Source organism: Lynx canadensis, chromosome F2, assembly GCF_007474595.2.
Source record: "Lynx canadensis isolate LIC74 chromosome F2, mLynCan4.pri.v2, whole genome shotgun sequence".
Lineage (NCBI taxonomy): Eukaryota > Metazoa > Chordata > Mammalia > Carnivora > Felidae > Lynx > Lynx canadensis.
Window position 1 is genome coordinate 45,388,717 of NC_044320.2, and position 26,500 is coordinate 45,415,216.

The 26,500-nt window shown below is 41.0% G+C and overlaps 1 long non-coding RNA gene and 1 pseudogene across 1 annotated transcript in view; one reads left to right on the forward strand and one right to left on the reverse strand.

Annotated features, from left to right (window-relative positions):
* The window catches only part of LOC115506207, a 28,073-nt gene extending 4,121 nt beyond the window's left edge, over positions 1-23,952 (reverse strand). Inside the window, exons 1-2 of the long non-coding RNA XR_003966278.1 lie at positions 23,862-23,952; positions 23,679-23,767 (exon numbers count right to left, since the gene is read on the reverse strand). This is a non-coding gene — a long non-coding RNA (uncharacterized LOC115506207). The remainder of the gene's footprint in view (positions 1-23,678; positions 23,768-23,861) is intronic.
* A 696-nt stretch (positions 23,953-24,648) lies between these two features.
* LOC115506205 lies at positions 24,649-25,353 on the forward strand (annotated as a pseudogene).
* Positions 25,354-26,500: the final 1,147 nt, after the last annotated feature.

A 26,500-nucleotide genomic window follows, 5' to 3' on the forward strand; every position in this document is an offset into this window, starting at 1 on the left:
TTTTAAAAAGTAATTTTTTAGAATCCTCTTTAGTTGCCTGCCTGCCTAAACTCTGAGATGCTAGAAAGAACTGCATTTTTTGTCTGTATCTTGTGTCTGATAAATTGCTAGACACGTGGTGGGCACTGAATAAATGTGGAATGAATGAATAAAAGAAAGATAAAATAAATCTTATACTCAACATGGGAATTAGAGTAAGAGAATGAAGGATGTTATCTGCGTCCTTGTCATAAGATCCAATTACATGAATTGATGATAAAAAGATACAGAGACAGGGGCACCTGAGTGGCTCAGGCAGTTGAGCCTCTGACTCTTGATCTCGGCTCAGGTCGCCATCCAAGGGTAGTGAGATCGAACCCTATGTTGGGCATGGAGGCTGCTTGCAATTCTCTCTCTCTCCCCCCGCCCCTCCCCTCCTCATTCTCTCTCTCTCTCTCTCTCAAAAGTAGATACAGACACAAAGAAGAGGGACTTCAAGATCTGGAAGAAGAATTATAAGCACGGATCACTAGGCTGACTGGAGCTGTGCTGGGTCACTAGATGGCAGAGGAAGGGAAACATAGCAGGGGCCACCCTCACTCCTCAAAATGTCAAATGCTGATGAACTTAGCTACCGTATCACAAATAGAAAATACTGTGTAGGCAACAGCTATCATAATTTGAATAAGCATCTACCTTTACAAACATTCAGGCTCCCAGAGAGGTGGGAGAGCGGATCGGACAACTCTGTGTAGATGCCTCAAGAGTCTTATCAAGGCCCTAGAAAGAGGCTCCATTCCTTTCTGACTAAGTCTCTTCATACAAATGTAGGCATCTGGGAACCGCACAGTGAAGTCCTGGGCATGTATCACTGAACCCTGGGGACCCAGGACGCAGAAAGGGTAGCATTAGGGGAGCCAAACCCAGCTCTGAGGTTATCAGCAAGTCACTTAGCCTGTCCGAATCTTAGCATCCACTCTGTAAGATTTCTGTGGGGTTACAAGAATGGGTATAAATTTGGCTGTGAGCACTTTGTGGTAGACTTGGAATATTCTGTTGATCACTCTGCCCCCAGTGCTTAGTGCTGCCTTGATGCAGGGGAAGTTTCCATTGATACTGGCTGAATAAGTCAGTAACCAGTGCACAGTAGGGTCATCACTATGGGTGCAGTACTGTGCACGTTACCAAACTCAAAGAGGTGTTAAGGGATAATGTGAACAGTAAGAATGTGCCCACTCTCTACCCCAGTTCTGTCCTAGAAATGACTTTCTCATATGCCTGCAATTATGGAGAATCTGAAGTGCCCACCTCCACCCTGCTTAGCATTTTCCCCTCCTAGTTGCTCCTTTATATAAGTTGTAACATTTCCTTTAAAAATGCAGATTAGCCTCTAATTACGGACATATGTAAAAACAGACCGACTACTTGTTTTCTCCAAAAGAGAACCCCCAAAAGCTGAAATGTTTCCTAGTTTGTGAGTAAGCCAAAGTTATGTGAAACAACTTTTCAAAAGTGATTTTCTATTAAGTTTGTTAAGCTACTTTTCACTATACAAGAGTTGGAAACCACATTCTAATCATATAGTTGTTCTAGTGAATGTGTCAGAACCCCAAGCAGGCACTTACCATATGTTTTTATGAAACAACTAGTCCCTTTGGACTATAGTACATCCTTAAGGTGAGCTGACTCCATCCTATTAAGAACCATATAAAAATGCAACATTTTATTTACAATTTTAGAGAAAGATTTTGAAAGTGCATAATATATTAAAGTAATTTACAGATTGCAAAAACAATCTTTTGAATGAACTGCCCGTTTTCCACCAGGTAAAACTGTTTTAGGATTTTGTTTGTGTTTTTTGTTTTTTAGAGAGAGCACAAGCATGGGAGAGGGGCAGAGACAGAGAGAGAGAAGATTAAGCAGGCTCCACTCTCAGCATGGAACTTGATACAGGGCTGGATCCCACAACCCTGGGATCATGACCTGAGCCAAAATCAAGAGTCGGATGCTCAACCAACTGGGCCACCCAATCATCCCCAAATTACTTTAGGTTTAAAAGAATTTCCTAACTTCACTGGGTTCTCTTTCATTTTTGCCAATGGAAGTCATCATAATAATATTGGCAGGGAGAGAGAGACAGACAGACAGACAAAGTACACACTGGGTCATGCACAGTCTCCCACTTTGACCTATGTGTCCTTAGGCAAATCATTTAACCTACCTGTGCTTCAGTTTCTTCATCTGAAAGAGGGAATAATAATAGCACTCACCTCATGGAGGGCTGTGAGGATTAAATAAACTATTCCCGCTTGGCTCAAAATAGTTGTTCAATGAATCTAATCATCATTAATTTATATAACAAGCAGTTATATAAATCTTCTCATAGCTCCTTGTGAATATGGGCAAAGAACATGACATGCTTGATGGAAATTTTTAATATTCTTTTAAGAAGGGTGGGAATGATCTCAACTCCCTTTACCCCTCAGAAATCCAGTAATTCACCTGGTCTTAAGGATTCTGACATAAACAGTTCTGGAATCCATTGCCCGCCATTTGTCTGCATTTCTGCCTCATCTCACTTCTGGAGCATCTCACCCCTGATGCTAGAGCCTCTTCCCAGAACTCCTTACCTCTCACATTTCCCTCCCCTGTTAGTTCTCCAACCCACAGAGCAATGATCTTAGAGACCTGGGATTCCAATGTTCTCCCTGCTCACAGATTGTCAGTGGCCGCCATTGGCCCTGGGATTCAGTGCAAAAGAATCTTTGTGTCTTTCATGTCGCTCTCAAGACCCTGCAAAATCCAGTTTTATCTCTCCCCAGGAGCCCACCATGACCTCCCCATAAGTACATACATATGCACATATACTTACATATGCATGCACACACATGCACATGTATTTGTGTATACACACACACACACACACACACACAGAGTTCCTTCAGTTCCTGACCTCCATGCTTTTGCCTCCCCAACCCCTATTCATTCTTTAGGTTTCAGTTTAGAGGTCACTTCCTCTGGGAAGCCTCAAGCAGCCCTTCCATGACAATTCAAACCATGCAACCTGCCCATTGTCATGTCTGCGGACCATACACTCAAAAAAAGGCAGAGGCCAACGTATCTGGCTTACTTTCCACTGTGTATATTAAGCGCCTAATGCACTGCCGTGGCTTAGTAAGTGTTGTTGAATAAAAATCTGTTACATGATAAATTGCCATGTTTATTCTGCTCTTTTAAAGTTTAAACTTTGGCAAATCAGTACCTCATATAAAAAAGGACTATTTAAATTAGATGAGTTTTCTATTAGTTTCTTTCATGGAAGTAGTGCATGAGAACAAATGGTAAACAACAGCAAAAAATGTTTAAAATGTACCATTAAACACTTTTCCCCAGGCTGAATTGCTTGGAGCTATTGAATTTTTCTTTCAGAAACAGCATGAATTTAATGTTCATTTTAGCAAAAGACAAAAAAGATTAAAGGTGAGAAAAAGAATTCATTTCACAGTCCATCATTTTCTGCCTCAAAGAGAAATTAGCATTCAATTGATGGGAGGGAGGTAAACTAATTCAAGTCTCTGTGGAGGGTAGTTAGCCAACTCCTATTCAAGTTAAAATTATGTCTGCCCTTCAACCCAGCAGTTTACTCCCAGGCATTTTTCTCTAAGGCGATAAAGGGACAACATCACAAAGAAGATGGCTTAGCCTGGATTGCCTAGAAAAGAGTCTGAAGCAAAGCTTTGTGGACAGGTTCAATCCCAGAGCCATAAAAGGGATGGAAAAGGGAAGCCAGGCAAGAAAGAAAGGAGAAAGAAGAAAGTGGCACTTAGTGAGGTGGCCACAATGTTATAAGAAAATAAAGCCAGTCCCTAGGTAGGCCACATTTCTCTGGTCTGGCTGTGTAGACCCACTGCACCTGGGAAGCGTCCTGGGGTAAAGGAAGGAAGGGGGGCATCCACTTGTCATCTTTCCAAATCTTCTGTCTTTCCCCAGTCAGTGTACCCTGTCCCCTACTCACCTGTCCCTCTGGCTATTAGGGACCCCTGCACTTCCAGGTTGTGCTACCTGGTCCATCCAGGCAGCCCTGGGAAGTCAGTCCCTCCTCCCACAAAACAGGGACCCAGGGCTCGGCTCCCTCTGAGCTGGGAAGTGGTGGGAGGAGTCAGAACCATGGGTCCCTTTGAATCTGGTTGGGGCTGCAGCTGTCCTTCTGGAAGCTCTCCTGTATGACCCTTATCTTTGGGGGAACATGAGACAGCCCCCAGAGCTGGGAGATGGGGCCAGTGCCAAGGCAGTGCTGCTCTGCATTGAGCTTCAGTGCCAAAGCGGCTGCAGGCCTGGTGGGCAGGTGGGGCCGGGAACACCTGAGGAAGAATATAAATTGGATCAATATAGATGTACACTCTACATTCACTGTAACATGGTTTATGAGCCCTAGTTTTTATACCGCTTAAACTTTCATGAATAGAGGGGTAAGCCCAATAAATTTTAATGTATTCAAAATTGCATTAAATCTAGTTAAAAGCAATTTTGAACATATGACAGAATGTATGCCATGACGTAAAGAGAATGTGACTGAATGTGTGTGCGTGTGTGTGTGTGTGTGTGTGTGTAAGCCTAGAGATGGTAGGAGGAAAGATTTCCAAAATATAAAATATTAGTGGTCATTTCATCTGGGTGGTAATACTTCGAATGGCTTTCATTTTTACCTTAATATGTGCTTGTGCTTAAAAAAATGTATACTAATTATATCTTATTTTATAATCAGAAATATTTCAAAGTTATTCGCATCACGAGCGATGTTTAAGAAACGATATCATGGCACCCGTCATAAATACGAGCAGAGGAGTTTCCATTCTGGGTCTGCCAGACCACTATGACTCTGACCTGGAAAGGGTTAGTGTGAATAGCACTAATCCATAATATCACCTATGGCATTATTACCAAATACGAATTTACTTAATGAAGATTTAACTCTGGAGCAACAAGGCTGAAGCAAAGATACACTGAAGCCCACCATTCAAGGACTTCCAGACATGTGCCTCCTCACTATCTTCATAGCCACTTATTGGGACCCTGTTTCAACCTGGACAATAGGTCCTCACGACCCTGCCTTTCCCTCTTCCACAAGTTTGCTCCTGGAGCCCCATCTTTGTCCCAGCACAGCAACTGTCTGCTCCACAGGGGCTGGGCAGGGGGATGTGAAGGCCTCTTTCGGGCCTCAGCGCATGCGCTTCCTTCCCTGGTTACCTCATCAGAGTCACAAACCCACTTTGCAAATTATTGTGATTCTTAAAAACTCCTCTTTGACATCTCAGTAGAATTCAGAATATGAGATATTGTCAATAATCCCAAAGAAAAAAATTTAATTTGCTTACCCAGAGCATGAATAACTAGATTTGCAGTTCTAAATGGACAAATTGATCATTTCACGTGACAGGAACAAATCCTGCTTGAAAATGATACTCCGTTGCAAAATGAGATGCAATAAAAATGTATTCCAAGGCACCAAGGTTGAAGAAATGAAATGACAGTGTTTTCTTTAAAGATTCTTACAATCTCAGGCTGGCTCTGGCTTCATGATGCTATTAGTTCCAAAGCACGGAGAAGTGAGCCAGTACACTCCATTGCACTCCCTCCAGAGGCCGGCTCACCTCCTGCCAGTGCAGAGTAGAAGTGAGGGGTGGGTGAGACCAGCCTGCTGGGAGCGGAGGCGAGCTGGCTGGGTCCCGACATCCAGACAGCATGGCAAGCAGTCCGTGTCTGAGGAGACCAATAGGAAGGAGGTTTGTAGGGGAAAACACAGGTTTCTAACGTGCAGAATGAGTAAAGCCCTGGGGAATTTAGTGTCAGTAAGAGAGCCACAGACCCAAAATGGCATCGCTTAGGTTAAGGCCCCTAGTCATTAAACCAAGACTTAATACCTAAACTGCGGTTTCAATGCCCTAGAAATCTGACCTTTAACCAGTCAACATGGGAATTTCTGGTCAGCACTAGGAAATTCACTGATAGGCCCCTTCTCTTCCCCTAAGAAAGGCAACCGTGCTAAAATAATGGATCTTTTGCTAATAATATCCTTTTTTCCCCCACTTTCTCTTTACTTTTGAAGACTTTACCTTTTATGTAGCCCTTTGGAGCTCCCCTCTACTTGCTACATGGGATGCTACCTGAGTCATGACTCATTTAATAAAGCCAATTCAATCTTTAAAATTTACTTAAAATAACTACAAAGATAGCTCATAAAAACAAAACATTCTTAGAGGCCAGATATATATATATATATATACGCACACACATACACACAGATACATACACATATACATACATACGCACACACACATACACACACACACACACACACACACTGTCCAATAGACAGACGTGATCCTTTGTCCAATTTTCATTTAGACTTGAGCCCATTCTCAGAAGAACTCTTCAATAAAAAGAGAGGCTGCTGAGTCCCCGTGAATAAAGACCTCTGCAGTACCACAGCCAAGTTGTAATTCTTTAGTCCTATCCCAAATTGACCCACAGATATTTCCTGGTAAATTATACACTGAGATGCTGCTGGACACAAAGTCTGATCTGACACTCAACTTGGACAACTAAGTGCCATCATGAGCCCCTCCCCACATTACAGCAGCAGTGAATGGAAGTCAGGTCATAAGTAGAGAACTGTCATGTGTATACACAGTTGGTTCACCAGGTCCACAGACCCACCCAGTGGTCATTTCCCCAATTCTCAAATGTAAAATAAGAATGAACATATTTGGTAAGTGGTAGACTCTTCACATTAGTTTCTTGACCTGTGGAAAAAGAGCTCCTGGAGTAGGAAAGGTCAAGTAAAATCCCTTGAAGCTTCCCTTTTCAAGCCAAAATAACAAACCAAAGCCAATGTCACAGCTTGGATGGAATGGCAGAGATTATTGGCGTTTTCAAAGACAAGGGCTATAGGAATCATATCTTCGTATAATCCATCAGACTGTCCCCTGCAAGAACTGAATAGATTATAGTGGATAACAGTGTACAATACAAATTTAGCTCAACAGCCATCTGTGCCAAATGTTGTCATCAATAAGAGAGATCAATATAGCTTCCGGTATGTGGCATGTGGCTATTGATCTAGAAAATGCATCCTTCTCCAGCTATCGACAGAAGGAATAAAACTGTTCAGATTCACATGTGGTATAAGTGGGATACATGTGGATATGTATTCATGGTTTTGCTCCAGTGCTAGTTAACTGCTCTGATATCTGTTACAACATTGTTGAAGGGAGCCTGGATCATTCGGATATCCCATGAACATAATATCGGCCTGTTACATTGTTGACATCACTTTATTTAAACATAATGAGCAGGAAGTGGCAAATATTCTCCAGAGGGTGAGAGTGAAACTCTGAAATATATCAGAAGGCTGTTGTTGGGAAAGTTTTGAGGCGTTAGTGACATGGGGGCATGTCAGTCATCTTCTTAATGGTAAAGGGCAAATCATCTTACCTTGTCCCTCCTACAGCTAAGAAAGAAGCACAATCCTAACTCGGCTTCTTTGGGTTTGGGAAGCTTCAACTCATTCATCAAGTTATATGAAGGCTATCAGTTTTGAGTGGGATTCAGAGAAAGAAAGGATTTTGTGGCAGGTCTAGGCTACAGTACAAGCAGCCCTACCAACTGGGCCATATGGCTCAGCAGATTCCATGGTACCATAGCTATCTGTGTGGAGTTTCCAGCAAGGTTCAGTAGGAGAATTATAGAATAGACACCTAAGGTTCTGGGGAAATGTTGTTATCTGCAGCAGATAAGTATATGAAGAATTGAAGAGCAATTTTTGGCATGTTTCATGGACCCTAGTAAATACTGAGCTTCTGATGATGGAACATTAAATGACCATCCAGCCAGAATTATCTATCACGAGCTGAATCCTGTCAGACTCACTATGTCATATGATCAATAGAAATCCATTATAAAGTGAAGGTGGAATATCTGAGATTGATTTTAGTCATTCCCAGAAGGCAAGAGTAATATACAAGAACAGATGATCCATACCCCATATGCTCGGCCCCCTTCTGGGGCCCCCTGAGATCAGATGATGGAGGAGGAAAAAGCCCAGGCTTGGTTCACAGTTTAGCTCAGTATGTTCTACAAGTTGAAAATGGACTGATGAGGCAGGGGTGACTCCGAAAGACAGTGGTGAGATAAGATCTTCCCAAGGGATAGAACTTTTGTGCAGAGAACCTCATACTTTGTGTAGAAAGAAAAATGGCCTGAATTAAGAATGTACATAGAATCATGGGCAGTAGTAAATGGCTTGGCTGATTGGTCAGAGTCCTGGAAGAAACAGGATGAGGAGATTGGGGACAAGGAGGTCTAGGAAAGAGGTATGTAATATAACCTGGGGGAAGGGGCACAAAGTGTGAATATCTTTGTATTCTACATTAACGTAACTCCCTGGAAAGCATCCAGTGCAGAAGTACCAAGTGGACAGGATTATTTACCTATCAGCGTCTGTCCTTATCTACTTCTGTGCTTCTGCAATGGGCCCATCAATGGAATAGCCATAGTTGCAAACATAGAGGCTATGCATTGCTCAAAAAGTACACCAGATCTGATCTAGCTAATACCACTGCTGAATATCTGACCTCCCAATAAGAAAGAGAAATCCTGAGCATCCGATATGACATCATCTCTTAAGGAAATCAGACAGTTGGTAGCAAGTTGATTACATAAACCCTTTCTACCCTAAAAAGGACAGAAATTCATCCTGAGGTAGGAGTACAGTTTTGCTTTTCCTTCCCACAGTGTATCAACCAGTATCATAACCAAAAGAATAGGATTTCTCTTTATGGGATCTTATATAACATTGACTTGGGACAAGAGAGTCACTTTACAACAAAGGAAGTGTAGCAGTGGACACATGATAATGGGCTCCACTGCTCCTACAACATGCCAGCTTACAAATTTACAGACACAGAAACAAAAACAAAAACAAAAACAAAAACAAAAAACAAACCTGTGATTGTATATCAGCATCTATTATATGGTATTGTATCCCCAGTAGATATAATACACCTTACTCTTAGAACTTAGTCTTAGAACCTAGAAATGACCGGTCACTATCATTCCCAATCACCCTCTTGGAAAATTTATGTTTCCCACCTCTGTAAGTTTAGGCTCTGTGGAACAGAGATCCTCATTCCCAGAAAGATAATATTCCCACCGAAGAACACAGTTAAAGTCTCACTAAAGAAAAGTCTCTGGCTACCACCTGTTTATTTGGGATTATTGTTCCAACAGACCAGCAGACAAAGAAATGACTGAGGAGGTAGGACTGGTATTAATTATATGAGAGGCAGGGAGAAATATACTTGGCACACATGTCTTCGAGCATCTCTAGGTATGTAGTCCTATGCCCGATTTTAATTCAAATGGGCAAATATAACAACTATGATCTGATTAGGGAAGGGTAATCAGAGGCTCAGAGCATTTGGAAATGTGGGTCTAGGTTAGCCACCAGGCAAGCCACCTAATATGTTTATTTTTTTATTTTTTTTAAATTAAAAGTTTTTAATTTTAGAGAGACAGAGAGAAAGAAAAAGAGCTGGGGAGAGGGGCAGCGGAGAGAGGGGAAGAGGGAGAGAGAGAGAGAGAGAGAGAATCTTTTTTGTTTAAATTTTATTGAAATTCAAGTTAGTTAACATACAGTGTAGTCTCAGCTTCAGGAGTTGAACCCTCTTACATATGAACCCAGTGCCCTCCTTAATGCCCATCACCCATTTAATCCATCCCCTCACCCACCTCCCATCCAGCAACCCTCAGTCTGTTCTCTGTATTTAAGAGTTTCTTATAATTTGAAAGAAAGAATCTTAAACGGGCTCCACGCTCAGCATGGAACCCAACACAAGGCTTGATCTCAGGACTGTGAGATCATGACCTAAACCCCAATCAAGAGGCAGACACTCAACCAACTGAGCCATCCAGGTGCCCCCAGGCAAGCCACCTAGACCATCAAAAGTATGAGCTGAGGATGAGAGAAATATTGAAGAGTAGTAAAGGAGGGTGTTAGATAATGAGTTTCAGTTTCTTCATCTGTACTAATGGCAGTAGGGTATTGTTTGTCTTAATAAGGCTCCTTTTGGAGGTTTACACAGAAATTATGAGTAAACAGAAGCCAGAAAGAGCTGTGAGTGTACCATGAAAACTTAATGCAAGAAATAAGTAGATCTGAGTGGTACAAGGAGACTGCTGAGGAAGTTGCTGGTGCTCTGCCCAGATCCCCTTTCCCACACCAATCCTGGGGGTGGATCCCCCAGGTCCTGGGGGTGTCGACTCCTGACAAACTTTTGTGCAAGGCTGATGAGTGCCACCTCACTTAGAGATATCCCAGTTATGGACCTGGTCCCTCTCTGAAGGTGGCTCATATCCAATGACTGACTTATTTGGCCATATACTAGCCTAGCCCCCTTGCCTCTGGGAGGAGAATTGCAACCCCAGTGGTAAGTAGATGAGGCAGAAACCAGACTTCTTAAACCATACTTCCAACTCTCGTGCTGTCCTGATTTTCTCATTCCCTGCCTGGCTCCTCCCAAGAACATTCCCTCCATAAATCACTTGCACCAGTGTCCCCTTTCAGAGTCTGTTTCTCAGGAACCTCATCCAAGACACAAACCTAGTTTTCAAAAAGTGTTACTAGGCGAACATTCAGTGCTAGACTCACAGAAGACTGAATGCTGAACCTTAGATTTCTGGACTAGGAATGCTTCCTTCTTTCCAGACTGTAGCTGAGAGTTGTGAGTGGTGCTGGAGACTAGAACAGGCCTGGAAAGGAAGCAGTGAGCAGTCATTAGCTACGATGACTAAGACGTGCAAGCACTGGAGGCTGCATGACAAGTTCAAGGCAATCCGTGTTCTGTAGCCAAACCAGAAATCAACTCTACAGGGTAAGAAATGTGAACGGAAGGAAGAGGAAGTCTCTGCACTTTGGGGAACTGCCCTCGTAAGACCAATTCTGTATCTGGGGCAAAGACGTCAATAGGGATTTGTTGTCTTTTCTAAAGAGAACATCGCACACTCACAATCTCCACTGCATTCCGCCAGTCAGACAATATCTTACCTCCTGAGGACATCAGTCCCCCAGTTAGAGATTTCTAGTAATGACACTACATAAATATTTGCTTAGTGAATGAGTGAATCCTAATATCCTCAATGTCAGCTTGTGTGCGTCTGAAGTGCCTAGAGCCTGTTTATCACTGTATATAATATTCATAAAGCATTTTCAGTCCCATGGCAGAGGCTCTTTGCAGACAGAGTACAGTTATCTCTCTCCAAAGGATATGGTGAAGATTAATTAGTTAATTTCATAAAATGCTTCAGGGATGAACATTGCTTTATAAGAACTAATTATGAATATCACACAGTGTGCATGCCATATATTTATGCCTCTGAAGTTGAATGAAACTTGGGTGTTTTTTTTTATTGCTATAAGGAAGTTATTGGAGTTGATATACCATTTCTTTCTTATACGAAGGCTATTTTGTAAGGTTATTTTGCGGTTCAAAATGTAGGTTTTGTGTATCATACCACAGAGATAGCTGCGTCCGGTTGTGCAGCCAAGGAATTGACACTAACTACTTCTTGTCTTGGTTCGTTCAGAACAACAGAGCCCATTATAATCTAAAATACATAAAATGTAGCAGAGCTCATAGTCCTCCTCTACTGTGTCCAGCTAGGCGTTTTGGGGAACACCAGTAAAACTCTCTGTGCTACAGTTAATCTGTCAAATTGGGCTATCCCATGGAACGAAATGATACAATTCAGGTATAGTCTTAATTAGTACGCAGGAATTGCCATTATAAACTAAGTTGAACAATCATGACTATTAAGTGTGCAAACCAAAACATTTGATTTATGTCTCTCATTGTCCCTTCAAATAAATTTATTCAGTAGAAGCATTTTCTTAAACCATGCCACTGCATTAAAACTCTTGGCAAGCCTCATAATTTTTCTGCTTATTGTTGGGTTATGTCAGAAGACAGTCTCAACCTGACCATTAGAATGGCCGTTGTTGGAATAATAAATCCGAAGGTAAATCCTTTTTCCCAGCACAGTGAGGGCTGGAATGCCTACTTTTGGCACAGGGACTCTGGCCTTCCAGCCATGCAACTGGAACATTTAGGCTTTGGACTTGGTCTTCTAGGCTTGGAAAAGCATGGCTCTTCTTTAATAGGAACCTGGCTCTTAAGGCATGGAATGTAGCCCTGCAGGCATGGAATGAGCCCTCCCCGCCCTTTACCCCCAGGCCTGAAACTTGGTCCCATGCTTTGATTGTGTCCCTCCAGTGTGGAAGTGGAAAGTTGCATGCAATCATGGAATATGCCCTCCAAACATGGATTCAGCACTTCCAGGCCTGAATTCCATCCTACCATGTATGAGATCTGGTCTTCCAGATATGACCCTACAGCCATGTAACCTGCCTTTGTACTTGGAACTATATAGTATATCCAGGGAGGCTGGCACACCAGGCATGAGGCCCGACTTCTAGGCACATAGCCCAGCCTTCCTGGCATGAACCATGGTCATCTGGTTGTGAAACCTGGCCCTAAACATAGGATTTCACCCTACAAATAAGGAACTCTGTGTAGAAAATGAGTCTAGAGGAATGGAATCTGACAAACCAACTCTGGAATCTGATGTTTTGGATGTTGATTTAAAACTTTTATGTTGCCTTTCCAGGCATAAACTCTGATTTTCCACATGAGACACAGCCTTACAGGTATGCAGTTGGAATTCCAGTGAAAACTAACACTCTGACCATGAAATCTGGCCCTCCAGGTATAGAATGTAGCCTTTCGGTCAGGGAACTTAGATGTCTAATTATGGAATTGGGCTTTCCAGTTACAGAAAACTAGTACAAAATGTGAATCTTGATTCTCTAGGCATAGAATTTGGTCTTCTATGTGTGGAATTTGGACTTCTACATGTGGCTCCTGGGCATAGGCATAGATGTTGACTGTACTAGGAACCTGGTGACCTGTCATGGAACTTTGCACTACACGTATGTGACCTCAGTTTGCAACATGGAACTCAGCACTACAAGCATGAAAGCTGACACTCCATTTATGGAATCTCAAACTCAGAGTATGAAACCTCTGTCATTTCATATACAGAAGTACAATCTCCAGTCATGGTACCAGGCTCTACAAACATGCAACTTGGCATTCCATGTGTGGAATCTGAATCTCCATGGACTTACTGTGATGAATGTGGTAAAGTTGGAATCTGGTATATAAGTCATAGAAGTTGTCCTTGTAAGACATGATCTCGTGTTGCCCAGGTATGGAATTTCATTCTCAGTGAATGCATGCTCAACATCCAAACATGAAAACTGACCCAGAAAGCATAGAATCCAGTCTGCCATATATAGACCTTTGAATTTCATGCATAAAAACTAGGCTGTATAGGCTTGGAACTTAGCACTTCATGTGTGGAATATCGATCTCAAAGCATGGAACTTGGCTCAAGTGTGGAACATGACACTACAAATATATAACCTTGTATTTCAGTCATTCACATGGGCTTGTCAAAACTTGCAAACTGATCTGGTCATGGATACTGGAACCCCACGTTAGTAGTCTTAATGTCAATGTAGCAGTCAAAGCCTTAAAAGCATGGAGAATGGCATCACATGTGTGGATTCTCAATCTCCAAACATGAACAACCTCAGGGTGTGGATCTGGGTGCCCAATCTGTATTTCTGTCATAGATTTTGGCTCTCTATATATAGAATTTGGTTTTCCTGTCAAGGAACTTGAAACTCTATGTGTGGAATCTCAACATCCAGGAGGTATAATATGGCCCTACGAGTACAGAAACTAGCATTTCATGCTTGATTTCCAAGCATGGAACCTGAACCTATAATCATGGACATTGGCACTAGCGGTATGGATTATAAGAATGAAACATGGCCAGACATGTTTGAAGCCTCATATTTCAGACATGGAAATTGGCATTTCAGCCATAGGCATTGGCCCTCCAAAACAAGGAAACTGATCTCTGAGGCACTGTATCTGCCACACTATGCGTTATGGACTGAATTGCACCCTCACAAGTTCATGTCTAGAAGTCCTACCCCTCAGTGTGACTTATTTGAAGATAGCACCTTTAGGGAGGTAATTAAGGTGAAATGAAGTCATAAGGCTGAGGCCCTAATCCAATAGGACTGATGTTCTTATACAAAGATAAAGAGGCATCAGAGATCACTCTCTTGGTGTGTGCACAGAGGGAAGGAAGACCATGTGGGGATATAGCAAGAAGGTTACTATCTGCAAGCCAGGAAGAGAGGCCTCACCAGAAAGCACATTTTCTAGCACCTTTATCTTGGACTTTTAACCTCTGGAACTGTGAGATAATACCTTTCTATTGTTTAAGACATCCAGTTGATAGTATTTTGTTACGGCAGTCCAAGCAAACTAGTATACCATAAGGAGTTTCAATCTCCACACCGTAAGCATAGAACGTGATATATATTATTTGTGTAATTTGAATCCCCGAGCATAAAACCTGGCACTACAAACAAAGGACCTCACACTTCCTGTGAGAAATCTTTATTTCTGAGCATGGAACCCGGCACTCCAATGTATAATCACACACGCACTGATGGAACATGTATCTACAAGCACATCCAGTGTTGTATGTGTAGAACCCCAATCCCCATGCATGAGACACAGCACCGCCTTACATGCACTGAACCTGGCTCTCAAGACATGAACCTGGCCCTCAAGGCATTTAAGTCACAGAGGTTAACACTACAATACATGAAACTATGCATAATATTTTTCAGTACATATTTAATACTGCAATTTCTAAACATTTTAATTGACTGTACAAGCTTAGCATCTCCCATCATATGTGGAGCCTCGATCTCCACACATGGCATCTGGCCCAAGAACAATTTAACTTGTCATTCCATGTGTGAAATCTCAATATTCAACCTAGCCTTCAAATCATGCCAACTAGTACTCCATGTCTGGAATCTCGATCATTAAACACGGCGCCAGACTCTATATACATGATACTGACACTCTCTGCATAGAATCTCAATCTCCAAGCAAAAACTGGGTTCCATATCCGTGGCACTTGGCATTTCATGCCTGAAATCTCTAACTCTCTGCATGGCACTTCGCTCAACTAGAATGGAGACTAGCATTTCATATGTGGAACGTAGATCTACAAGAAATTCATCTGGTCTTAATAACGTGGAATCAAGCACTCCATATATATAATTTCAAACTGCAAGCACAGAACAGTCTTATATGGGTGAAACTTGGCATTACAGACATTGGACATGGATGCGGGTTATGGCTGTTGGCTTTCCAAGGCAAGGAACCTTTAACCTCAGGCATGGAACATTAAATACACACATATATTCTCAATATCCAAACATGGACTTGGCCCTAAAAGCATGGAAAATAGCATTTTGCGCATAGAATTTCAATCACCAAACACAGAACCAGGCCTTACAGCATGGAACCTGGAACCTCACATGTGGATTATCAATCTCTACACATGGAGTCTAGCCCCCAAAAGAATGAGACCTGATGCTCCATCTGTGAAACTTCAATCTTGACATTGGACCTGTCCCTGAAAGCTTTCAACTTGTCATTCAATGTATGGAATCTTAATCTCCAAACATTTAACTTGGCTTCATATATTTGAAATCTGTAATCCAAACAAGGAACATGGGCTTTCACTGTTCAAATTTATATTTCCAAGACATGCAAACTTGTCTTCCAGCATGGAACTTGTTACTATTCAAATAGATTTTAAAGATTTGTATCTTTATGTGAAATATGGACCTAAAGCTTGTCACCTTTCTCCCTATGTGTAGAATATAACATTCATGTATGGAACATGGACCAACAATGATGGAATGTGGCACTCCACGTGTGGATTTCAACCTCCAAATGTAGACTTTGGCCACAGAAGTATGGGTTCCAGCATTTACATTTGCTTGTCACCCATTGACCTACACTCCTTAAATCATAGAACCTGGTCTTCCAGGCATGAAATCTGGAACTCCATGTATGTAATATTAATCTCCACGTATGGAACCTGACACACAAAGTATGGAATCTTCATGCTGTCTGTTTTGGATATAACCCTTCAAACAGGGTACCTGGATTTCAGTTTGTGAAATCTCAAGTTACGAACATAGAACATGACTTGATATGTTTGCAACTCAGAACTCCAGTCATGGAACCTGGTGTTTCAATCACAGACCTTGACTCTACAAAAGACGGAACATTGATTCCAGACATAATACCTGGCATACCATGTATGGATCTCAATCTCCAAGCATGGAATATGACACTCCATTGTGGAATTTCAATCTCTGTATGTGGAACCTGGCTCTAAAAGCATGCAATCTGGAGTACCGCATTTGAAATATCCATCTTTAAGCATGAATCTGAACCTATAAGCATGGTAACACACCATGTGTGTTATCTTAATCTCCATGCATGGAATTTGGAACTATTAGCAGAGAACCTGGTTCTGTATGTATGGAATCTCAGTCTCCATAAATAGAAACTGGATTAACAGTCACGGACACTGTCACTTCTTGTTAGGAGACAAAAAATGCATCGTGGATCATGGAGTTCCATGTTAGAATTTCAATCTACTAATAAGGAATTTGACCTGACATGTGAGGAGTCTTACACTCCAGACATGGAACCTCATATTTTAATCGTAGACTTCAGCTTGCCAAGTCATGGAGCCTAATTTCTTAAGCTACCTATCACATCATGTATGGAATTTTGATGTCAGAACCCAACCCTGTGAGTATGGAAACTGGCACTCAATGTACGGAATTTCAATATCTGAATAGAGAAATTAGCCTTACAAGCAAAGGACATGACATCCCATGGGTGGAAAATCTGTCATCAATTGTAGAACCTGACCCTACAAGCATGGAATATGACAGTGCATATGTGGGAACTCAATCTCTAAGAATGCACCTCAGCCTTACAAGCATCAAGTCTGATATTCCATGTGTGAAATCCCAATCCTCAAGCACGGAACACTGTCTTAATGTGAGAAATCTGGCATTCCAGATACAGAGATTGACTTTTCAAGATATGGAACCTGATTTTCTAGACAGAAAACTTGATACTTCACCTTTGAAATCTCAGTATTAAGCATAAAGCCTGACCTTACTGGAATGGAAATTGATGCTCCATCTGTAGAATCTCATTCTTGAAGCACAAAACATAGTTTTACAAGTGTGGAATGTGGTAATCCAGCCTTCATACCTGACATTTGAGTCATAGAAGTTGATACTATAAGGACCTAGGTCTCCCAGGCTTGGAACCTAGTACTTCATGTGTGAAAGCTAAGCTTCTGGTCATTGATTTAGTTCTAGGTGTGAATCATGCCTTTCCACACATAAAATTTGGTTCTCCATGTAAGACTCATTCTTACTGTCTTGGCATCTAAGCTTCCTTGAGGAACTTAGCCCTCGGAGGATAAACTTTGGCCCTCTAAGTGTTGAATGTAGTTATTCAAACATTGATCCTTACACTCCAAGTAGATAATCTAACTTTATAGGCATGGGAAGTCTATCCAAATGTGAATCCTGCTTTTCCAGCCATAGAATCACTTCTTCTCAGTGTGGAATCTGGGCTTCTATTGGTGGATCAGGGCCTTCTAGCCATGGAATTAGGCCTTCTAGGCAAAGCATGGCCTCCTATCTGTTTGAGATCTCTTTTTTTTTTTTTTTTAGGCTTGGAACATAACCTCTTGGGAGTGAAACCTGAACCTAAAGAAATAGTATCTAATCCATCAAGAGTGGAATTTACTCAACTGGACCTGAAATACTGAATCTAGACTTCTTAGCATGACACAAGTTCTTTCAGTCTTGATAATTAACTCTAGACATGGAATTTGATTATCTATGTTTCAAAGCAGCCATCAATGGGTAAAACCTGGATTTCTGAGTATGGAGAGATAGCTCCTCAGGCACTGAACCTAGTCCTCCCTTTACAGAACTGCCTCCAGGCACAGAACATGAAATTCCATGTGTGGAATCCTAACCTCCAAATATGGAACCCTACAGGCATAGAACTTGGCACTTCCAGAATTTCAAATTCCATGCATATTTCATGACGCTTGACCCTTGGCAAACTGTCTGTGGAAGCTCAATCTCCAAGCATATAACCTGATCTTACAAATGTGGAACCTGGCACTCCCCATGATACTGGGCAGTTCAGTCTCAAAATACTCTACAAGATATGAATCCTGGCATTTACAAGCAAGGAATCTGGCACTCTATGTCCAAATCTCTTTCTATCTATCTATCTATGTCTATGTCTTTCTTCAAACATGGAACACGGTCTTACCAGTGTGGAAAGTGGCAACCCAGACATAGTACTTGGATTTTAGTTATATGCTATATTATGTAAATAAGCCAAAATGGCCTCTCTGCATTTGTCCCTAAATTGCTTATTCTTCACTACGGGCTAAGAACTGTCAACTCAGAAGCCCACAGACATCATACACAACTTTATATATATAAAATATATATTACATTATATATATTATATGTATATATTATATATTATTGTATATTATATTGTATATTATATATATTACATTATATATATTATAATACATATGATTATATATATATAAAACATTATATATATTACATATAAAAATAACCCAAACAAGCAGAATTTTAGCCATTTAGAGCCTGTCTTCTTTACAGACCTTATGAAACTACACTCAGATCTGCTGGTCATTGATAAGATAGCGCCTTATGTTTATAAGATCCCAAGCTACCACTGCCCTTTGGAGCTCTGTGACCCAGAGATTCCCTGCCATGCTGTTGAGCAATATCCTCTAGACTTAAAAGCTCCCACTTGTATCTCCCTCTCTCCTAGGAATTCCTTTACCTTCATCCCTTTCTGAATGGTCACACACTCACCATAAGTCTCTGAATGGACTCATGCTATGAGGGACATTCTCCTCTCATACAACTCTGTCCAAGCACTGTACGATAAGCTTGTTGTGTGTTACTTCTCATAATCATATCTATTCCCTTGATCGGTCCCAAATCCTTTAAAAACATTTTTTTAATATTTACTTATTGTTGAGATACAGAGATAGACAGAGCATGAACAGGTGAGGGGCAGAGAGAGAGGGAGACACAGAATCCGAAGCAGGCTACAGGCTCCGAGCTGTCAGCACAGAGCCCGATGTGGGGCTTGAACCCACGAACTGTGTGATAGTGACTGGAGCCGAAGTTGGACACTTAACCAACTGAGCTACCCAAGTTCCCCAGACCCAAATCCTTTAAGTGAAACCCATGTTCATGTAAAACATGGATCCTGGTCTCCCAGGCCTGGAACCTGGTACTGTGTGTTTGTCCTAATTCCCAAGCAAGGAAACTGGCCCTATAACCATAGGATCTGTCACTCCATACCTGGGATATCATTCACCAAGAATAGAATCTGGTTTCTTTGACATGAAAATAAGAACTCCATATATAGAATATCTGTCTCAAAAAACGGAATATCAACCTGCAAACATGGAACCTAGCTATACATGCAGGGAACCAGCACTCTGTATATGAAATTTGTATTTTTAGAATTGATTCAGGTCTTCAGGATATGAATTGTGCCTTTCCAGGCATAAACTCTGATCCTCCATAGGAGAACTGACCCTAAACACATAGAACTTGGACCCCAGGCATAAAAACATAGCCCTCTAAGGCATGCACATCACCCCTATCCCCCAGGTGTTTAATGTGTTAGTCATAGTTGTTTCTGAATTATGAGGTTTAAGTGGTTTTAATTTTGATTTGTGTATGTGTGTGTGTGTGTGTGTGTGTGTTTGAGTTACATGTTTTTCTGGAGTCATTATGTAATTTAAAAGGAAATATAAATTTTCACAGGATAAAAAATGCTTTCTTTTATCAGAAAAAAAATAATTACATAACATATATACTAGTTTATAATGCAATCCTCTAAGAAAGTCCACAAGCTGTTGTGTGTAATTTTCCATTGCTATAGCTCTTATGCCATCTTCTGGTCTAAATATAATTCAACTATTTGGAAATGTCTAGCATCAGTGGTTAGTACCTTAATGTTATTTCAGAAATTTTACTCATCCTGCAAATACCTATTTACACATCAAGTGTAAAACTTTAAGTCAGCAACTTAAAATTTTATGACCACATAAAGAAGGTTTAATAGAGTGGGAAAAGTACATTGGGAACTCTTGTCAAAATCTAACTTCAGAGATAGGTTGAAATAAATGCATTCTTGGATAAACCTCCATAAACCTAAAACACAATATAAATGTATTTCCAAATACTGATTTAGGTACACTATAGAAAAAGCATAGGATTTAGAGTAAAAAAAAAAAAAAAAATGGGTTTGAATACCGTCTTTGCCAGTAATTTATGATATAACCTTTATAAACTCACTTAACTTCTCATTTACCTTATTTCACCCCTATTAAATGAAGATAACACTATCAGCCTTTCTCTACTACCTCTAGCCCTTCTTCCTGCTTATTCTTGAACTTCTAAATTACTACAAATTACTATGTATTGCTATCTGCACACTAAAGGCATCAGACATCTTAATTCAGAAAAAAAGATAAACCAGTAAATTTCCATGATAGACAAAAAAAGCTATTCAGAGTTCTTTGACATTCTATGACATTCTAGTTTATACTCTAGAATTTTGAAAAATATGCTGAGCATGTACAAAGATACAAGGGTTGAGAGGTAGTGAAATAACACCATCATAGCCAGACATATGATGGATTTTCACAGATCCAGAAAGAATAAAGCTCTGAGCACCAAAATTGATTGAAAGAGGTGAGTGAACACTTAAGCAAATGTAATACTGAAGGTTAGGGTCACTAATCACGATCAAAGATCATTCATCTACTGATGATGACTTTCAGAGTCAAATCTTTAAGTGCAAAAGCTGAAAGCTCCCAGTAGTTCTATGCCTGGTCCAAAACCAGAAGTCTAGAATATATCTGTTCAGTAAATTCTCACTTCCTGCTCTAACTGGATCCCCACTTTCTGTTATGGACTATGGTGTCATTTACCCTCTTGCTCCCTGTATCCCCTGTTTCCTCAGGTGGGATCATAGATATCACTGCACATTTATTTTGGAATGTGTGATAACTGATTAACATCTATCCATTAGTCCAAATCCACCATCACCACAGGTCAGGATCAGGAGAATAGGGACCCGTGTTTTGGTTCACCATTAAAATTCCAGAGCGTAAGGATGTTGAACATAGAATATGCATAGCATATCATTTTGAATCAATGATTAGATAAATGCAAACAAGAAAAAGGGTAAGAAGACAAAACACAGGAAAGAGGTAAGCGTTTCTGCATTTGGTTCATATTATGTCTTCCTGGTGGCCACAAGGCTGTAAATATCTCATTCCATTCTGCTTTTATGGCTAAATAAGGGAATTTTTCTTTTTTTTTTTTTACTTTTTAAAAGTAAAGCTATATTTTTTCTAGGGGAAATTTAAAAGTATAAGAATTACAAAAAAATGTAATAATTACCATCCTTTAGAATGGTTCCCCATAATATCTTCACATATTTAACCCCAGTATGTTCTGTGATTGTGCCTTAAAAAAATAAGTATTATTTTAAAAGTTAAAAAAATAAGTATTATATGAGTGCAGTATTCTGTTCTTTCCTAAATATCTTAGAAAAACATAATTATTAAAGTAACATATGCTCATTAGCTGAATTTAAGTTTTGTTTTGTTTTGCCTCTCTATGTTAAGGGATATATAAAATTTTTCTTTAAAAATTTTTCTGTTGCTATCAATGCAATCTCATTCCTTTCATTCGGAGGAATAAAGAGCATCTGTGTCTCTATTTTAAAAAAATCATGTCACCAAAGTGAGGAGATTTAAAAGAAGATAATAAAATAAGGGACACTGAATAGAGAAAGGATTTAGTCCTGATTGCTTTAGACATGAAGATAAGAGAGGCAGCTATTTGGGGCTCCTGGGTGGCTTCATCGGTTAAGTGTCTGACTTCGGCTCAGGTCACGATCTCACTCGTCCATGAGTTCAAGCCCCACGTCGGGCTCTGTGCTGATAGAGAGCCTGCTTTGGATTCTGTGTCTCCTCTCTCTACCCTTCCCCCGCCTGTGTGTTCTCTCTCTCTCTCTCTCTCTCTCTCTCTCTCAGATATAAACATTAAAAAAAGAAAAAGAAAAAAAAAAAAAAAGAGAGGCCGCTATTTGAGGTATTTTATTAACTTCCTTTAGGTCAGCTTGTCCTAAACCCCCAATTCCCACAAACTCCTCTCCATACCTATCTTCTTTTTTTGTTTGTTATTATTAAAAAATATTCTTTTTAATGTTTATTTATTTATTTATTTTGAGAGAGAGAGACAGAGAGAGAGAGCGAGAAAGCGAGCACATGAGTGGTAGGGCAGAGGGAGACAGAATCCAAAGCAGGCTCCAGGCTCTGAGCTGTCAGCACAAAGCCCAACACAAGGCTCGAACTCCTGAAACGTGAGATCATGACCTGAGCTGAGGCAGGATGCTTAACCAACTGAGCCACCCAGGCGCAGCCTCAATACCTGTCTTCTAACCAATCACCACACCCATGCTGATTTATTTCTCCCCTCTGACGTTGCCCGTGGCACCAGAGCAACCAAAAGCAGTCCCTGGTCGGCGAAGAAGGCCTAGCACAGCAGTTCCTTCATGAGGAAGCGGCATAGACATGCATCTGAATGGCAGTTTAGGACTGAACACGCTAGACGGAACAGCGCCCTCCACTGTAATCGAGTGTACTGCCCTGTACATAATTAAGCCCACCGAGATCCACATTGCTTTTGACTGGACCCCACCCCAGATTCTGCAGGACTGGCCCAGGCTACTGGGTCCCCGGACTGAGCCTTTCTCTCTCTCTCAGAGCAATGAAAATTCCAGAGCAGGATCTGCAACCAGCAGTGGCAGACCCCAGCCTGAGGGCTTGCCCTGAGGTAATAAGGTCCTTTTGCATTTGGGAAACAAACACGGAAAAGGAAGCTGTCATCACTGCTTTAAGGGTGATGTCAACAACTCGCATTATCCAGAAGTGGGGTAAAATCATAAACCACACAGTAAAATTGTGGTTAGAATTTTCTCCCCCCCCCCCCCCCCCCCGGGGCACAGAACTCGTAGGCGGGTTAAGCAGGCTCAGGCTCAGGCATGCCTGGAGACTCTGGACACTTTCCCACCCACTCTCTACCCTCTCCCACAGAAGCTAGATTGTGCCCTACGGTTCAGCGAGTTGCTGGCTGAGCTTCTGTTCTAACCCGAGGGACCTCCCTGAAACGTCTTTATCTCTATGAGACCTGCTATGGCCCACAGGCCCCACTGTCATGCCCCACTGATTAAATCAGTTTGCCTGACTATTGGAAAATAGCACTGGGCAGAGTTGGATCTCTCCTTTCCTCCCCTGTCCCAGAGGGGCCGTGCAATTGCTTTCCTTGCCCGTAATGCTTGAATTCTGCCTCCCAGCTCCCAACGTTCTCAAATAGAGGCTTGGCCAAAGGGCCAGTCCTCAGAGGCCAGTCTGTCCTAGTCTGGCCCTGCCGTCTTCAGCTTCTTCTCCATGGATCCTGCACGTGGAGTTTTTTCTACCACTTAACAGAACTTAAAGTGACTTACTGAATAGTCTCCCTCCAAAAACAGCAGTCACATTATAATGAGAGGATCTCCAAAGGACAGGATGATACATCCACCAGTAAAAATGTAACCTAAAGAGGAAACAACAGAAAAAATAATTAGAAGCAAGAAAGCAGAGACACAGTGACAAGTGCTTCGGCAGTCCAGAGAAAGTTGAAACGTCACCTTGTGTTGGGAGAAGCCAGGATGCAAACAGAATCAAGCATATAACTGCAGAAAAGCTTGAGAAATTAAGCCACTGGTAACTCTGAAAAGTAGGGTGATGCAGATCCAGCTGAGACTGAAGAAATATTTGAAGTGTGATTAAGAACTCCCTGGGTTCCCGGATCTCCCTCCCCTCCCCTCCCCTGTGCCACAGGGTGACTGCAGGGTAATGACATCACCTTCCTCCAACTTAGGACAAGCTGGGAGCTTTATTCTTTGTGAAGAGGTTGAACCAGATAGATTCTGGACTCATGGACACAAGAAGACATAGATGTGGGTGCTGCTGTATTATATACTAGAAGAATAAGTGAAAGGCTCTGTTCTGAATTATAAAACTCCTCTCTCCTTTTCCTTATTTGAGTCCTAGAATGCTACACTTTAAGCTTCTATCTGCTAAACAGGAGGATGGAGGGTTTTTCCTGCGGGCCAAAGTCCTACAGATGATGAAGTTCTGCCCACTGAAATAACGTAGCCAGGTTACCTTTCAGAGAAGCCTACTGGACAATAAGCACCCATGCAACTATTCCAATCACGTATAAATATGATCAGTAGTCAAGGGTCAGCAGATATTAGAGGAAAGCCACAAGCATGAAATGCCAAAGCAGACATGAAAAAAAAAAAAAGGAAAAAGAAAAAAATAGGAAAGAGACCAAACACATCTAAAACAAAACAAAACAAAACAACCCATAAAGATCTCTGGTCTGATCTCTCTTGGTGTCTGACCGTGCCCTCAGTCCTGCACCTGGGGAAATGGGACAATCGGGTGGCCTATATGCACCCAATGGCAATGCCCAGATCCAGGGGTCTGAACCAGTCTTCAGGGTCAACGATTCAAGATGGCCTGAATTCACCAAGGCCTCCCTGGGAAGAAGGGAAAGAACAACCAGAAAAGAAAAAGAAAGGCTCCAAGGCATTGGCTGAATGTGAAGAAAAAAATGAATGAGAATTGGAAGAAAGAAATAGAAAAACACAGAGAGAAATTGTCAGGGGGACAAAGGGCTCATCCAAAAAAAAAAAAGACAAAGAAAAAAGAAAAGAAAAAATCTGGTAGGTATTCATCTTCTTCTTCATTAAGCTCTGACTCTCCTAGCAGATCTTCAGATTCTGAAGATGAGGATAAAAAATAAGGGAAAAAGAGAACCATTCACATAAATCTTCTGAGAACTCCATGTCAGCAACTGAAGCAGACAGCAAGGATAGTTTAAAAAATAAGTCTAAGGACGCAGCTGAGAAAGAAAAGGACATGAGAGGACTCATGGAAAAAAGAAAGATGTATCCTGAAGATAAACCTTTATCATCAGAGTCCTTATCAGAGTGAGATTAGATTGAGGAGGGTACAAGCAAAAAAGAAGAAAAGGAGTGAAAGAGAAAAAGTAACAAGAAACAAAAAAGAAGCATAAGAAACCATAAGAAGAGGAAAAAGAAAGCTACTAGTTCAAGTCTTGACTCATAGGAACATTAAGAAAAATCAAGATTCCCTTGTAAAGAAACTGCGATGTCTAAGGAAATTTCAACTGTGAACATTATGACATAATTACTAAAATGCACGAATTTTCTTGTTTTTGGAATTATTCCTGGACTATTCAGTAGCCATTCAGATGCTACTGTGTGAAAGGGCCATATTGTTGCCTGCTGCTTGAATATGTTTTTTTTTTTTTCCTCTCTTCTAATGCTTCACCATTCTGGCAGATGATACACAGCAAGTGTGTTAGTGGTTAAGCTATTTGGGAATAAAGTCGATACTGTTGACTAGAGGTATCTAGTGATAAATCCACAGAAATAGAATCTGGATACATCATTACGATATAATTAGAAATGACCAGATGACTCCAGTTAACATTTTTGAAACAGGGAATAGATTGGTATTTCAAAATCCTTACTCTTTAGACGAGTATATTTTAGTTTCCCCCCTCCTTATATACTTTTATTTACCTGGGGAAGGATGTTTTAGGGTGGAGGGGGCTGGTTTGTTTTCTCGTTAGCTAGCAGAACGGCATGCCTTGAAGCATGGGGGGGGGTGGTTCAGAGCCCGGTTCGGCAGTCTTGCCCTTTGACGTCCTGGGCTCTGTTATTTGCTGCTTTAAGTGAACCAGAGAAACAGCCCTTTGCAGCACGACAGAGCCTCCAAAGTTCTGGAATTTACCTCTCCTTCAACAACACTGAATTTTTTTTTTAGCATTAGAGTGTGTTATAACATTTGAACTAATTTTGCCTACCCTTTGGCTTTGGAGAGGAATCATTTCAAATAGACCCTGGTATTTTTTGAACTTGTTAGCTAAAGATTCTAAAATGCATGTTTTGTACTAATTAAGTTTTAGCCAGTCAGCAAAATTTTATGTAACCAGTGACAGTTCTTATATTTTTGTATGAATTTTGTTTAGGCTGCAATGTTTGGCTTTTATTAGCTCTGCATTCTTGCTATCTTAAATTCTTTACTATGTTTAACAGCATTCTTGCCAAGATATTTTTTCTTTTTAAACAGCTTTATAGTGAAGCTGAGACTTAACCATAAAAAAAGTTGAGTGGCAGGCCTGGTATGCTATGTCTTGTTACATAAAGCTATTGCCAGAATGTTTGTAAACACAATATTAAAAAAACTT